This window comes from Polypterus senegalus, chromosome 7 (assembly GCF_016835505.1).
Source record: "Polypterus senegalus isolate Bchr_013 chromosome 7, ASM1683550v1, whole genome shotgun sequence".
Lineage (NCBI taxonomy): Eukaryota > Metazoa > Chordata > Cladistia > Polypteriformes > Polypteridae > Polypterus > Polypterus senegalus.
In genome coordinates this window covers 112,125,636-112,140,298 of record NC_053160.1, presented here as the reverse complement: position 1 = coordinate 112,140,298, position 14,663 = coordinate 112,125,636, and positions in this window count along the sequence as shown.

The window sequence follows — 14,663 nt, the reverse complement described above, 5'->3', positions numbered from 1 at the left end:
CGTTTTGCCGTGGCTGAGGTAGCGTGTGCCTGATGCTGTATACTGATAATTCTCTTTCTGATCAGCTGCTGCTGTGATTCACACTCAGATACAGTGATATAAATACTCCGAGTCGTGCAGTGAGAGTAATATGGAAAAAGATGATCCACTGTGACAACTCCTAACGGGAGGAGCTGAAAGAAGAAGAAGAAGGAGAAGTGAAAGCAGTTATAGTATTTGGAATACTATGGTTGTTCCCTGGGCCATTATATTGTTACTGAGTTAATTACAATCAGATGCATTACACTAATAAACAATATGCGGTTAGTTTCTGTGTATTTATAAAGCCGCGTCATGAAAATAATGAGTAATCACACAAGAACAGTACCATTTCTTTGATGCTGGGTGCCGCCAGGTTGCAAAACCGAGCGGAGAACTTGCGTACGACAAGGCATGAGGTGCCGTGTAAAAGTGCGTGGCTTTACGCCTAGTGTAGGTTTTATACATCGCGATTTGAACGTGGAAAAGTTCTTACGCAACATTTCTGTGCGTACGCACCGTTCATACATGAGGCCCCTGGTGATTGTGTTTTGGTACTGGTTCCGTCCGACCCACATAAATTCCTGGATAAATGGCAGGGGCCCGCCCGTTATTGAGGAGCGTATGAGTCCGGTAAATTACAAGGTTAGAATACCAGGCCGGCACAAACCTTTCCAGAATTTACACATTAATCTCTTGAAGGAATGGGACAACCGACAAGAGGTTAACACTTCCTTTGCTGCTGTTTCTCAGACCGATGTTGCCATTGGTAACGATCTTACTAACACACAAAAGACAGAACTGTTATCTTTGATAGAACGGAACACTGATATCTTTTCAGACTTACAAGGCAAGACTAACATTACAAAACATAAAATTACCACTGAACCTGGTGTTCGCGTACAGATGTGGCCGTTCCGGATTCCGGAAGTGTGATGAAATATTGTACGCGAAGAGGTAAAAAGATGCTGACATTGGGTGTAATTCGTGAAAGTAAAAGTGACTGGTGCAGCCCGGTTGTATTAGTCCCAAAGCAAGACGGTTCGGTTCGCTTCTGTATTGATTTCAGACGCTTTTATAAGGTCTCTAAATTCGATGTTTACCCGATGCCTCGTGTCGATGAACTGTTGGAAAAATTTGGTCAGGTGAGCTATATCTCCACGCTAGATCTCAGGAAAGGTTATTGGCAGGTGCCTTTAGAGGCTAGCAGTTGTGAGAAAACAGCATTCGCGACTCCTGACGGACTTTATGAATTTACAAGACTCCTGTTTGGTCTTCACGGGGCACCTCTAACTTTTCAGCATATGATGGATCAGATCCTGTGTCCTCCTTCTGCATATTCCGGGGCATACCTTGACGATGTTGTGATTTTCAGTAATGATTGGCAAACACACTTAGAGCGGCTTCAAGCTGTTCTTGAAAGCTTGAGACAGGCTGACCTTACTGCTAACCCGAAGAAATGTAAACTGGGCATGTCTGAGACTCACTACTTAGGTTATTCTATGGGCAAGGGTTTACTTAGGCCACAATTAAGGAAAATAGAAGAAATGCTTAATTACCTGAGACCAAAAAAACAGAAACAGGTACACGCTTTTCTTGGGCTTGCTGGTTATTACAGAAAGTTCATTCCAAATTTTGCACATAGAGCTGCTCCTCTTACAGAACTTACTAGAGGCAGGAAAAACCGACCTATCTTGTGGACAGAAAATTGCGAATGTTCTTTCAGTGATTTAAAAAAAGTCTTGTCTTCTTATCTGGTTCTAAGGAACCCAGATTTCACAAAGGATTTTGTCTTGCAAACAGACGCAAGTGTATTTGGTATAGGTGCAGTCCTGTCACAGATTTTTGATGGAGAAGAACATCCAATCACATATCTGAGTAGGAAATTACTTCCTGGGGAACGTAATTATTCAACAATCGAGAAAGAATGCATGGCAATTAGGTGGGCTGTGGAAGCACTTCGCTATTACTAGTGGGGACGAAACTTCACTTTGGTAACTGATCATGCTCCACTTCAATAGTTATACCGACAGAAAGATACAAACTCTCGCCTCATGAGATGGTTTCTGGGCTTACAACCTTACAGTTTCACAGTAAAACTTCGACCAGGTTCTGAACACGTCAACACAGACGCATTATCTCGACTACATGAACCTGAACTTGGTACAGAGAGTCGCTTGATTCACGAGAATGTGAATAAAGCTGAGGGGGAGTGTGTAAGCTGGAGGGGTGATCGCACCCCAAGAGGACACAGATGCCCTTGGGAAAACCCCTGAAACAGAGTCTACCTTCATATTGCTCCTTCCCTTCTCACTTTGGCTATAACGCGTAATAAATACCTTGTGCGGTACTCTGTTTACTTAAAAGCCTTGTGCAGTGCAATGCCTGTCGGTTTTGGAATTGATTGTTTTGCTTCTCGCTCTCTCTCTCTCTGACATTCTTTGCTCCTAGTGGAACTGTCATCTCTGACTTGTCATGGAGCACGTTTAAGGTTTTGAAAAAGAAAAACAAATGTTTGTTTGCAGTGTTTGAATAAAATTCCTGCTTTCTACAACCTCCTGTGTCTCTCTGCAAATCTGTGACCCAAGCGTGACAATATAAATAAATTATTCTTTTATTAAAATTCTTAGTAGACCTGTTTCTTGTTTTCATTTCCCTTGACAGGCAATTTGATATATATTGTGATATTTGAACTTTAAAAGTTGGTTCGCAGTTTTTGGGTTCCGAACAGTCCCAGAGCCTGCTAGTGTAGTTGGGAGGTCAGGCTACCAAAGCCTGTTCTTTGCAGGCCACACCTTGGTTTTAGATGCCTTAGATTATTTTTCTGTTTTGTGTACTGCTTTCTGAAAACATTCATGTTCCTACATTTTTGCAGACTTTTTATTTTCATTTTTTGAGGAAGCTTGATGGGCATGTCCAGAGTCCATGCTTTAGATCAGGAGTCTCCTTTGAGCCTGAGGGCCACATTAACTATCAAACAGCGGTTTGGGGGCCGACTACACACTTGAGGTCCAAATAAAAAAGAATCAAAACATAGATGTTGTTTTTAATTATTTATTTAATATTATTTTATTCAGTTATTATTTAATAACACATTGATACACTACACATGAACACCTGTATTAGTGGGAATGGTGAAATTGTTTCCTGGATGCCAAAATAGCAGACATTTCTGGCTTTAGATTTGATGTCCCTAACAGTTTCTTCTCAAATTGTTCTTCACGTATTTCATTCTTCAAAATGTTTGTTCACACAAGTATGTTGTTCCAAAGATTGAAAGGTACCTTGATGCAAAAGTTTTGACATTAGGAAAGTTTTCCTTGGGCAAAAACTGGTAAAAACCCACCAGTCCTTCTTTGAACTTGTCCCTAAGGAAATAATTTGCTTGTAACTCAATGACATCCAGCTGCAGTTCATCTGGGCAACTGGCCACATCTGCTTCAAATGGGTTTTGAAACAGTCTCACTTCTTCTGCCTTTGAATCCAAGTCAGAAAACCACTCCTGAAACTGCAGCTGGAGGTCTTTGATGATCTTGCATGCAAATGACGTGGGGAATTTAGGTGTTGCTTCAGCCATGAAGACCTTGCACTGCTGAAAGTGTGTCAAGTTGTTGGCCTGTACTTGTTCCAAAAACAAGACAAGTTTAGATCTGAAGGCCTTTAGGTGGGTGTATAGATCAGACACTAGATTTTTCTCTCCTTGTAGTTTTAGGTTCAGAAAATTTAAATGACTAGTTATGTCTGCAGCAAAGGCCAATTTCCATACCCACTCTTCATCAGATAGTAATGGCTGTGGCTTGCCTTTACTTTCCAGGAAGTCACCTATTTCCTTTCTTAATTCAAATACTCTGCTCATAATTATCTCACAACTTAGCCATCTTACTGTTGTGTAATATAGTAAATCTTGCGATTCTGTGTCAGAATCTTTCAACATGTCTCTGAACTGTCTATGGTTGAGCCCATGTGACCTTATTAAATTCACCATCTTCACCACAGGATTCAGTACACTGCTAATGTCCACATAGTTAGCACACAAAGCTTGCTGGTGAATAATACAGTGCAGGAACATTGGTTGTGGAAGCCTTTCTTTATGCCACTCATGTTCTTTCCTCTTTCCTCCATCAACAGTCAGGCAACTGAGGTTAGTCCAGTCCAAGTTATAATCAGCAAATGTTTCTTTCAATTCATTGAATATATCCTCTCTGGTAACAGTGCCATACATGCTATGTAGGGAAGCCATGTTCATATCTTCATCCACACCTCTAATGAACACAAGCAGCTGAGAGGTGGAACAGCTGTCCAGCGATTCATCCATTGCAATTAAAAAATGGCAAAACTTGCTTGCATTTTTCACCATTTGAGTCACAATGTTTTCACCCATGACTGCAACACGGCAGGCAATGGTATTTGCACCCAAAGCTACATTTTTAAATTGTTTCTGGGCAAAGTTCCTCAGCCACCTTCAACAAACATTCCTTCACCACAGTACTTCACTATCTGTAAACGGTTTGCCACTTTTAGCCAGGACGAAGGCAACTTTATACCTGGCCTTAGTTAAGGATTCATTTTCATTTGAAGATTTACTGAACAATGCCCTCTGAGATGAGTTGATTTTGTAATTTAGAAAATTTTTCGGCACGAACTTTAGCCTCCAACTGTGCATATTTCTCCTGATGTTTGCTTAGATGATGACGGCGCAGGTTGTATTCTTTCATCACAGCCACGGTTTCGTTTGCAAATCACACGCAATGCTTTCTCGCGGATTTGATGAAGAAGTATTTCAAACTCCATTCTTCTTGAAATTGACAACACTCATCGTCTATTTTTCTTTTCCTCTTCTCGGCCATCGTTGGGCACTAAACTAAAGTAACTTCAACATGAATAAATAGTGAAACTGAAAGTATCTTGCACACAATATCGCTCAAAAAACCTGATTATGCAAACTAATTTCGTCACAATTATAGTTGCAAATGACCCAAAACACTTTTTAAAAATTCTTACGATTCCTTAAGTTAAACTTACCTGAATATAGTCTGCAAATATATCCACTTATGGTAGAGAGATTGTTGCTTTTAATGTTTCCTCTTCAGAATATTCGGAAAATTCTTGTTAAACTAATGACATTCCCAATACTTTATACACACTGCTAAGTAATTACATGAAGGAAATTATCACTAAATAAAATAGATTGCAACATGTTTCGCAATTAGACGCTAACTAACACGAACACCTACTCATTGCAGCAGTCAACTGCAACTGGCAAACTGTGATCAAAATAATCAAGTCTTGAACAAGCAGCAAACCATTTAAAAACTCTGCCACTAGATGGCGTTATATCATCTCATTGACTATGAACAGAAGTGGAAAAAGTAAGCAGCGAATAAGGTTTTGCAATGTAGTGATCGGTGAACACACTACTGCGCGACGCTATTTTATCTCGGTAAAAACGTAACGTCCACGTAAGCGTCGGCTGATCTTGGCAGGATACGCGTAAATTTCCGTAAGTTTTTTTTGTACATAAAAAAGTCTCCACGGGCCACATATTTTGGAGACCCCTGCTTTAGATGAAGGGCTATGTTCTGAATGGTAGTTCTTTGTCATTTTTTTCTAATCAAAATTCTAGTCAAGCTTCAAGTCAAAATTTTCCTTTTTCACATGTTGAATTGTTACTAAGGTCCTAAGCCACAAATATTTATTATTATTGTCATGTTTTTTAAATTCCTGTGGCACCCTTTTGTTCTTCTAGAATGTGCCTCTATATGTTTGTCACCAGGGGCTTTATGCATAACGCTGTGCGTATCGCACTATAACATGACTTAAGCACAAAAGCTGAAATGTGCTTACGCACAGAAAAATCCAGATGCAGGAATCTGTGCGTTCGCCAACTTCCGCGTTCTTCCGCTGCATAAATCCCGGTCAGCATGAAAAGTAACACTCGTGCACGCGTGTGCTGTCCCACCCCAACTCCTCCCAGAATTACACCTCTTTGAATATGCAAGTCAATATAAATAGCCCTTAAGCTCAGCGTTCTGTGAAAAGACAAAGGGAAAAGCTCGGGGGAAAATATAAGAATTTCAGCGAATACCAAGTTGAGGCAAAGGAAAAACATACTATTTGTTGATTTAAACAATGGTATAATCAACAAAAGGAAGTTGATTGAGCGACATAGCGTGTCGGAGAAACTTGAAAGCTCAAGTTCACAAAGTCGCACAGTGCCAAAATAAAAAAGAAGTCACATATCAAAGTCGCCATGAAAAGGCGAGTTGTAGCCCACCGTCTGAGAGTCATATGAAAGTTTATTAGGGTATAGCCAAAAAAAAAATAGGCACACAGTGGGAAAAAAGTACGAAATGTCAACTTTAATCTAGAAATTTCCACTTTAATCACATAGTTTATTTTGTCATTAAAGTAGAACATTATAAACTTAATCTTAAAATCATTTAATTTACTAGTTTCTTAAATCCTATCGTAACTAAGTAGCATGTTAAATGCTTTGTTTTGTATTTGATCTTCTATGTGCTCTATGTGTGTGAATCACTACATGCTCCCGTTCTTTCTCTTTCTCCAACAGTACACAGAATCCATTGCATTCATGATATTACAGCTCTCTGAATAATTAAAATACAGAGATGTATACGTGATATCATTTTCATGATGATTGGAATGAAAGCATATTATTAAACATTGGAACATGATGGCGCAGTGATTGTTCGTGTCTCACACAAGATGCTGCTGCGCCATGCGCAACCTTCGATGAAATAATTTATTGTAGCAGTACTGTCTCTTTCAAAAGTACTAACCTCCAATTCCTGTCCTTACTTTTCTTTCCCCAAATAACCAATCGCCACACAATCAGCTCTGTAATAGACGTTAAGCCATCTGTAACTTTACAACAACGATTCTTCAAAACTTTTAAGGAACATTGAAATATCTTCATAGTACATGTTTAATTATTCTATCCTTCTATCCTTCAAGTGTCACGCCAGCCTCAGTTAATATACAGCGTGAGACAGGAACAATACGTGAACTTGCTAGTGCTGCGGCACCGTGGCCTCACATGCTTAATTATTAACAATACAGATTATTTAAATGAAGTTAAAGTTTTATCTGTATAATATAATCAATATATTTTGCTGCATTTCATCTTAAAAATGATATTGTCATTATATGTAAATACGCAGATTATAAAGTGATGCAGGTTGTGTAATATTATAACTGTAGTGCAAGTTTACAGTGGGGTAATTGTAATTAATAAGTACAAACAGTTCTACAAGGAGCAATTGATTGAGTGCGTTTATAGTTCTTGGGATGAAACTGTTTCTGAACCATGAGGTCCATACAGGAAAGGCTTTGAAATGTTTTGCCGTGGCTGAGGCAGCGTGTGCTTGATGCTGTATACCGATAATTCTCTTTCCGATCAGCTGCTGCTGTGATTCCCTACTCAGATACAGTGATAAAAATACTCCGAGTAGTGGAGTGAAAGTAATATGGAAAAAGATGATCTGCTGTGGCAACCCCTAACGGGAGCAGCTGAAAGAAGAAGAAGAAGGTGCACTGAGAGTAACAACGCTAAAGCAGTTATAGTATTTGGAATACTATGTCTATTCCCTGGACCATTATATTGTTACAGGTAAATTACAATCAGATGCATTACACTAATAAACAATATGCGGTTAATTTCAGTGTATTTATAAAGCCGCGTCAGGAAAAGAAAGGATAATCACACAGGAACAATAGCACTGCTTTAACGCCAGTCTGCAAAATCGAGCGGAGAACTTGTGTACGACAGGGTATGAGGTACCATGGAAATGTGCGTGGCTTTACACCAAGTGTAGGTTTTATACATTGCCATTTGAACGTGGAAACGTTCTTACACAGCATTTCTGTGCCAATGCACCATTTATACATGAGGCCCCAGGACACTTTGACCATTCTTAGGGGACATGACTTCAAAATTTGCACTGTTCAATGTCATAGGTGTAACATTATTTAAGCCTGCACTGTGTGTGTGTCTGTGTCCATATTTGTGGACAATTGTGGTTTTGACTTTCTGGCTAGGATCTTTTTAACTGTGAGTTTGAATTATTTTTTGGGTTTAGTTGCTTGATCTTTTGTATATATGGTTTTAAGCCTTTTTATCTCAGTCTTTACTATTGCACTAGTAGTCTGGCAAACTCCACAAATAATGGAAGAACAGGTACCACAATTCATCCTAAAATTAAAGTCCGATGTCCTAGTAGCAGAAATAATTTTAATAACATATTACATGATAAACGCACAGTTAAATTGCCAGTTCAGCTTTCAGTATAAGCATTATAAAATGTTATATATTAAAGATTTGTTTAATAATGATAGAGAGCATTCTGGCTGGCCATTAGTATGAACCATTAATGGGAAGCTGGAAAAAGCTGGAGCCATGAATGTCGCTGAAAGAAAAGTAGTAATGGAGGAAATCACACTTGCAACTGCAGAAGGTTATGATTTGTAACAAGTGGTGCATAAGTGGCCCTGTATTATAAAAAAAATTCTAAAGTCATTCAGAAGCTGGTAGGCTATTAGTATATGAATACAAAGAAACAGTGAGATTATGTTGAGAAGTATTACATTTTAAATTTCTCTACCATAAATAAAAACACTTATAGTATTTTAGGATTTACTGACATTTTGAAAACCTTCAACCTAGTCTTGAAAACTAAAAAAAAAAAAAATAACAAATACTATTCATATGTGAAACGGGTGTTAGATGGAATTGCTCATTTCAAAACAAAGGTAGTAACAGCGAAAAGGAATTTACCATGATTTTAAAAGAACCCAAGCTCTTTTAAATTTAAATAAATAAATAGTAGTGTAAGTGGACATCAGCAAACATTTACTTTTACTGGTCTGCACAGATTGAGATTATTAAAGTTTACAAAAAATCCCAAAGGCATTCTTTGATTAGTATATGTATCTGTTAATTTGGAATGGTAATGATCTTTTACATTTTATTTAAAGCAATATATAATCTGACACAATTCTATTTTAGTAATGAAGACTTCATGAATTTTTTCACTAATAAATTAGTTAACAAGTGATAGATTGAGATGTCATTTTCCAGATACAGTTCCAGATACTGTATTGCTTCATGTCACTCTTTGGACTTGCCACATTAGTAACATTAAACTGATGATAGAAAAGGAGATTTCACATGTTATTTCCATAAATTTAAACCTATTACTTGTTCTTTAGACATAATTCAAAAATTGATTATAATAAAATATACCTACTGCAGTTACAGTGTAAATTTTAGACATAATTATTAAATTATGATTAAAGGGTCTCATCCCAGAAACTTTCAATGCAGTTATCATTACGTCTATTTAAAAGAGTTTTGGTTTTGATCCAGATATTCTTAAGAATTTCAGATCATTTTCCAGTCTGTTTTGTTTTCTGTTTTAGAGAAAATTGTAACCATGCAATTAAAATCTTACCTTAAAATATTTTCTATGAGAACTTTCCATCTGGCTTTCACCCTGGTCACACCCCATAAATGTCTTGCTCTTTTTTCAAATATGTTGTCATCTGTGTTGAAACAGGAAATGCCACTGTTATAGTGCTTTAAGACATCTGCACAGCTTTTGACAATTTTGTTATAGCACTACTGGATAAAGGTTTAAAAGCTTAGTTGGCAATTCAGGAATTGTTGTTACAGGTAGTTTGTTTCCTCCATACTTAATAAAGAAATTACTTCAATTTTAATGTATTCCTGTACACAGTTTGACATGGTGTGACTCATGTCTCAGTGCTAGAACTAATTCTCATTTCTCTATATACTTTGTCATTATGAGATGTAATAAGGAAACACAGTATTATGAATTGGTGCTCCAAACATAGCAAAATGGGTGTGAGGACTCCTAAAAAGACCATAAAGACAGGACCTTAATCTAACCTGCTTGCCCAAGGAGACTCACCATAGATCAGCTTTTGAGAGGGAAAAATTCTAATCTTTGGTTCAACTTTAACAAAGAAGCCTTTGGAGCTCACTGTACACTTATTCAATGATCAGAGGTATGCTAACAATCCTTTGTTATGCACAGCCTTTATAGAGTAAAAATATACAAAAGTATATTTACCAAAACACTGATAACATGTAAAAAAACATAATTGACTAAAAAGTGTTATGTAAAGGTTTTCCTCTACAATTCCTCCCTTATTATTATTATTCATAGAAGGCATTATCAACATCAAAATAATGGGCAATGAAACTTAATGTTGACTTTCTCTTGTCTTCCTCATCACCCTTTTTGAATGAAGACTTACTCCAAACAACTACCATAATACTCACTGTAGCATTTTTGGCAAGCCTTCATAATACATTCAAAGAGGGACTATGTCATAAGTACCACAATTAGTATGGCAAAGATTACATCTAATTGTCTTTTCAAAAACTTTAGTAATATGCATATGCATAACCAACTGAAGAGCTCCTGATTGTTGGTTTACCCATCAAAGAATAAAGGTGTTCACAGCTCAAAACTGAAAAGGCCAGTTTTCTTCCTCACTCCGCTCTGTGCAACGTGGCCGCAAGAGAGCTTAAACAACTCGGCACATCCACATAAAAAAGGGCTTTCTTGAAGGCTTTTACTGGACGTACCTCGTTGTAAACTGAAACATATGCAATAGAAACATACAGGTATATACAGGTATACAACCAAAGACAATAAAGAATGATTTACAAAGCAATACATAGCAGAGAGTATACATTATACAATGAAGCTTTAAAACACACTTACAAGGTGAGTGATTTCCACGGTTGGATCAAGACAAAGAGAAGCGCGTAGACAGGTTCAAATTGCTGCGTACCACAACTAACCAGACCCAGGGGTTTATATACCTTAAAGATACGCTTCAGACGTGAATGGGTACCTACGTGAGACACATGGGGTGTATTGTATTCAAATGTCTATTATGGGATCTACATGCTTTACGTAAGTTTCATAGACATTTATGGCACCACTGTGAGTTTGGGACGTGACTGACAGGTGTGTTAATAAATGACAAGACAAAGGGGGAACACAGCTCAAAAAATAACAGCTAACAACATGTGGGGCCGATCAGCCAGATTTAATAGATAATAGTCGCAACTTAGAGGGGACATGGTAGTGTGGCTGGAGTGGTTCTTACGGTGGTTGAGAAGGGCAAAACAAATTTACATTTCACAAAACATATTTATAACCATTAAGACAAATTTACAAAATAAATTCAAATTAACATTTCAGAAAACAAATTTACAATAGTGAGAACAATTTACAAGTCCTGAGAAAAATTTACAACTTTTGAGACAAATTTACAAGCGGTAAAACAAATTAACAGTTCAGAAAACAATTTTATAAGTAGCCCGAAACAAATTTATAAGTGGCAAATCAAACGGAAAGGTGAGGTACAATACACAGGAAGTGCTTGTTGCTGACCTTTTGTGTCATTCAAACTGGGGAAAATGAATAGAATTTGTAGTGATTAAGCACTGCCAGGCAACGATGTTTTGTCCATTTTGTGGTAACCATTTCAGCCAGCTGGCTCGCTTTTGTTATTCTTGTGGGAAATGTTTAGACTTTCTAAAACATGCTCCCCAGATGGAAAATGTGATACGTTGTTGTGGCTATTCCAATGAAGGCCACTCCTACAATGTAATTGTTGATATGATGTCCTTTTTATATGGTGTAAACATTGGCTTGCGGTGTCTTAAAACTAAACTTAGAGAAGCCAGGCTATATCGTAGAAAGGAGTATTCCTTCACAAACACTGCCAGGAATGCCATCAGGTTGGAGCTTTGTGGACCTGGACAACTTTTTGGCTACCGAATGATGTGGCAAGTAAGTACTCAGGTAAAAAGTACAATTTGCAAGTAAAGAGAGATGATGTTATGGTTTTTCTCCAGGAGCTAAATCCTCGAGGATGCGAGAGAAGAGCACGCAGAAGGTTTATAAGAAGAACCTACCACTCAATGGGGCCGAATTATATGTGGCATGCTGATGGTTACGACAAACTAAAGCCATTCGGATTTACTATTTCTGGAAGTATTGATGGATTTTCACGTAAAGTACTGTGGCTTGTAAGTGGACAAACAAATAGCAATCCATCAGTGATCGCTCACAATTTCCTAACTTGTGTGCGATGCCTTGGTGTTGTGCCCATGAGACTGAGGACCGATTGCGGCACGGAGAATGGCATTATGGCTGCAATTCAATGTACCCTATGTCACCAACATGCCGTCTACTACTCAGGAATTTCTAGCCACATGTATGGCTCATCCACAAACAATCAGCGTATTGAGTTGTGGTGGTCCATATTCAGAAAGGGAAGGTACGTGACCTAAATGAAGTTATCGCTCTTCATCATTACTGTTAGTTTACACGTTTTACAACTGTGATGCATGTTAAGGAAAAACAAAATGTATTAAGTTATGTTAAGTTTAGGGTCACAGGGAGACAGTTATTGTTGCAGCAGTTCTGGGTGAAAGATAGGAAGCAAATGCATCTTAGGGGGCTCAGGTCAGGGATATAAAAAGGGGATGGGGTTATTTTCTTCACAACATATATTACAACATATTTTGTTAATGTAGATGTAGTTGACCACTACAATTAAATTTAAAATAAGCGTTTGTGGAGTTTATGTTCTACTGTACCTAATGCTAGAACTGACATCCTAAGAAATAACAAAGGCTTAAAATAAGGAGGTCTAAAAGGTGCATTATAAATAAATGGAATTCTGTTTGTTAACATCTTGATCAGGAATAAAGCATTTCATGAAAATAGATTCATTTTTATTATAAGTATGGTTTTTGTATATCTTATTTGTGCAATGAAAAGCAAGGTTTGTAATGCATTAAATTTTATAAGTAACTGTATAATATATTTGGTTACTTTTTTTGTAAGTAATGAGGAATGTGACTAATTTAATTTTAAAAGTAACATACCCCAACATTGGTCCCTTGTAAACATTTTTTTTCTTTATCTTGATATCATCTCTTGATCTACAAGTGCAAATAAACTGGTATGCCTAAGCAAATTGCAGAATTAATATGAAGTTTAACCCAGTTATTTATATAGGTCTCAGTTCTGGATGGAGTTATTTGCAGACCTCAAAGATGCAGGACACTTTAATGGAAGTCGTGAACATCAGTGCTTGCTAAGATTTTGCTTCAAGGATGCCATACAGAAGGACCTGGATGAATGCATGACTTTGTGGAACAGTCACCGGATTCGCCCTTCTACAACCGCATCATGTCCTGGAGGAGTGCCCAATGAACTGTACTACTTACCACACAGATAATGGATTATCATTTCCCAGTAACTTGTTGTTTTCTTTGTGGCTTAAATGTAAATAAATGCTATTACTTCGATCCATTTCTCAATCTAGATTTGTCCCTAGAGACTGTTGATTTAGGATTGAATGTACAGAACTGGATACTTTCCCTGAATCAAATCAGCCAATGCATTCATGTGGTGACCTTAACATGCAGGAGTACCTGGATTTTGTTATGGAGCACAGTCACCTACAGAGGCCAGAACTGTACATACGTCTTAAAGAAATTGCTCAATTATAATTTGTTCTGTGTACTACAGATCTAATAATGTACACATTAATGAAACAGTGTCTCAAGCATGTGAAGAGTAACTTGTGCTGTCCATGAATTTTAATTTTTACTGGAAAAACTTCCATATCTGCCCTAAATTATTGCAAATAAAGTGTGAAATGAAATAAAGTGGAGTAAAAGTAAGGCAAAGTATAAAATATATATTACACTATTATTTAGGTATCAAAAATAAATGTTTAATTTCAAGTACTCTTGATTTGGCTTTATTACCAGGAAATCTCTCTTTCAGTGCTCAGGATTTGATGAAACAGTCCAAATGTAAAATAATATAAACAAGAACACATTAAAACATCTTCAGTTGTAGCTTAAATAAACGGTAATCAAACGTGGTTTCTTCAAAATCTCAAATATACAAATGCAGCACAGTTATATTACAAAATTAAATAATAATAGTGCAAAAGTGTCCACCAGTGAAGTAGGATGCTCAGGAACTCAATCCTTGGTATAAGTTCCAATCCAAAAGGAGGAAGTTAGTCCAGTTGCAAACATGAAAACATCTTCCACGCAAACAGCAGCCAGACCTTCTGTAAGGAAACAGAATTGTTCATGCACATCTTGGCATATTGTTAAGTATTATTTTTAACTACTTGGAAAATAAATAATTATGCAATCTACAGTTGTGCTTGAAAGTTTGTGAACCCTTTAGAATTTTCTATATTTCTGTATAAATATGACCTAAAATATCATCAGATTTTCACTCATGTCCTAAAAGTAGATAAAGAGAAACCAGTTAAGCAAATGAGACAAAAATATTATACCTGTACTTGGTCATTTATTTATTAAGGAAAATGATCAAATATTACATATTTGTGAGTGGCTAAAGTATGTGAACCTCTAGGATTAGCAGTTAGTTTGAGGGTGAAATTAGAGGTCAGGTGTCTTCAGTCAATGGGATGACAATCAGGTGTGAGTGGGCACCCTGTGTTATTCAAAGAACAAGGATCTAACAAAGTCTGCTCTTCACAACACGTTTGTGGAAGTGTATCATGGCACGAACAAAGGAGATTTC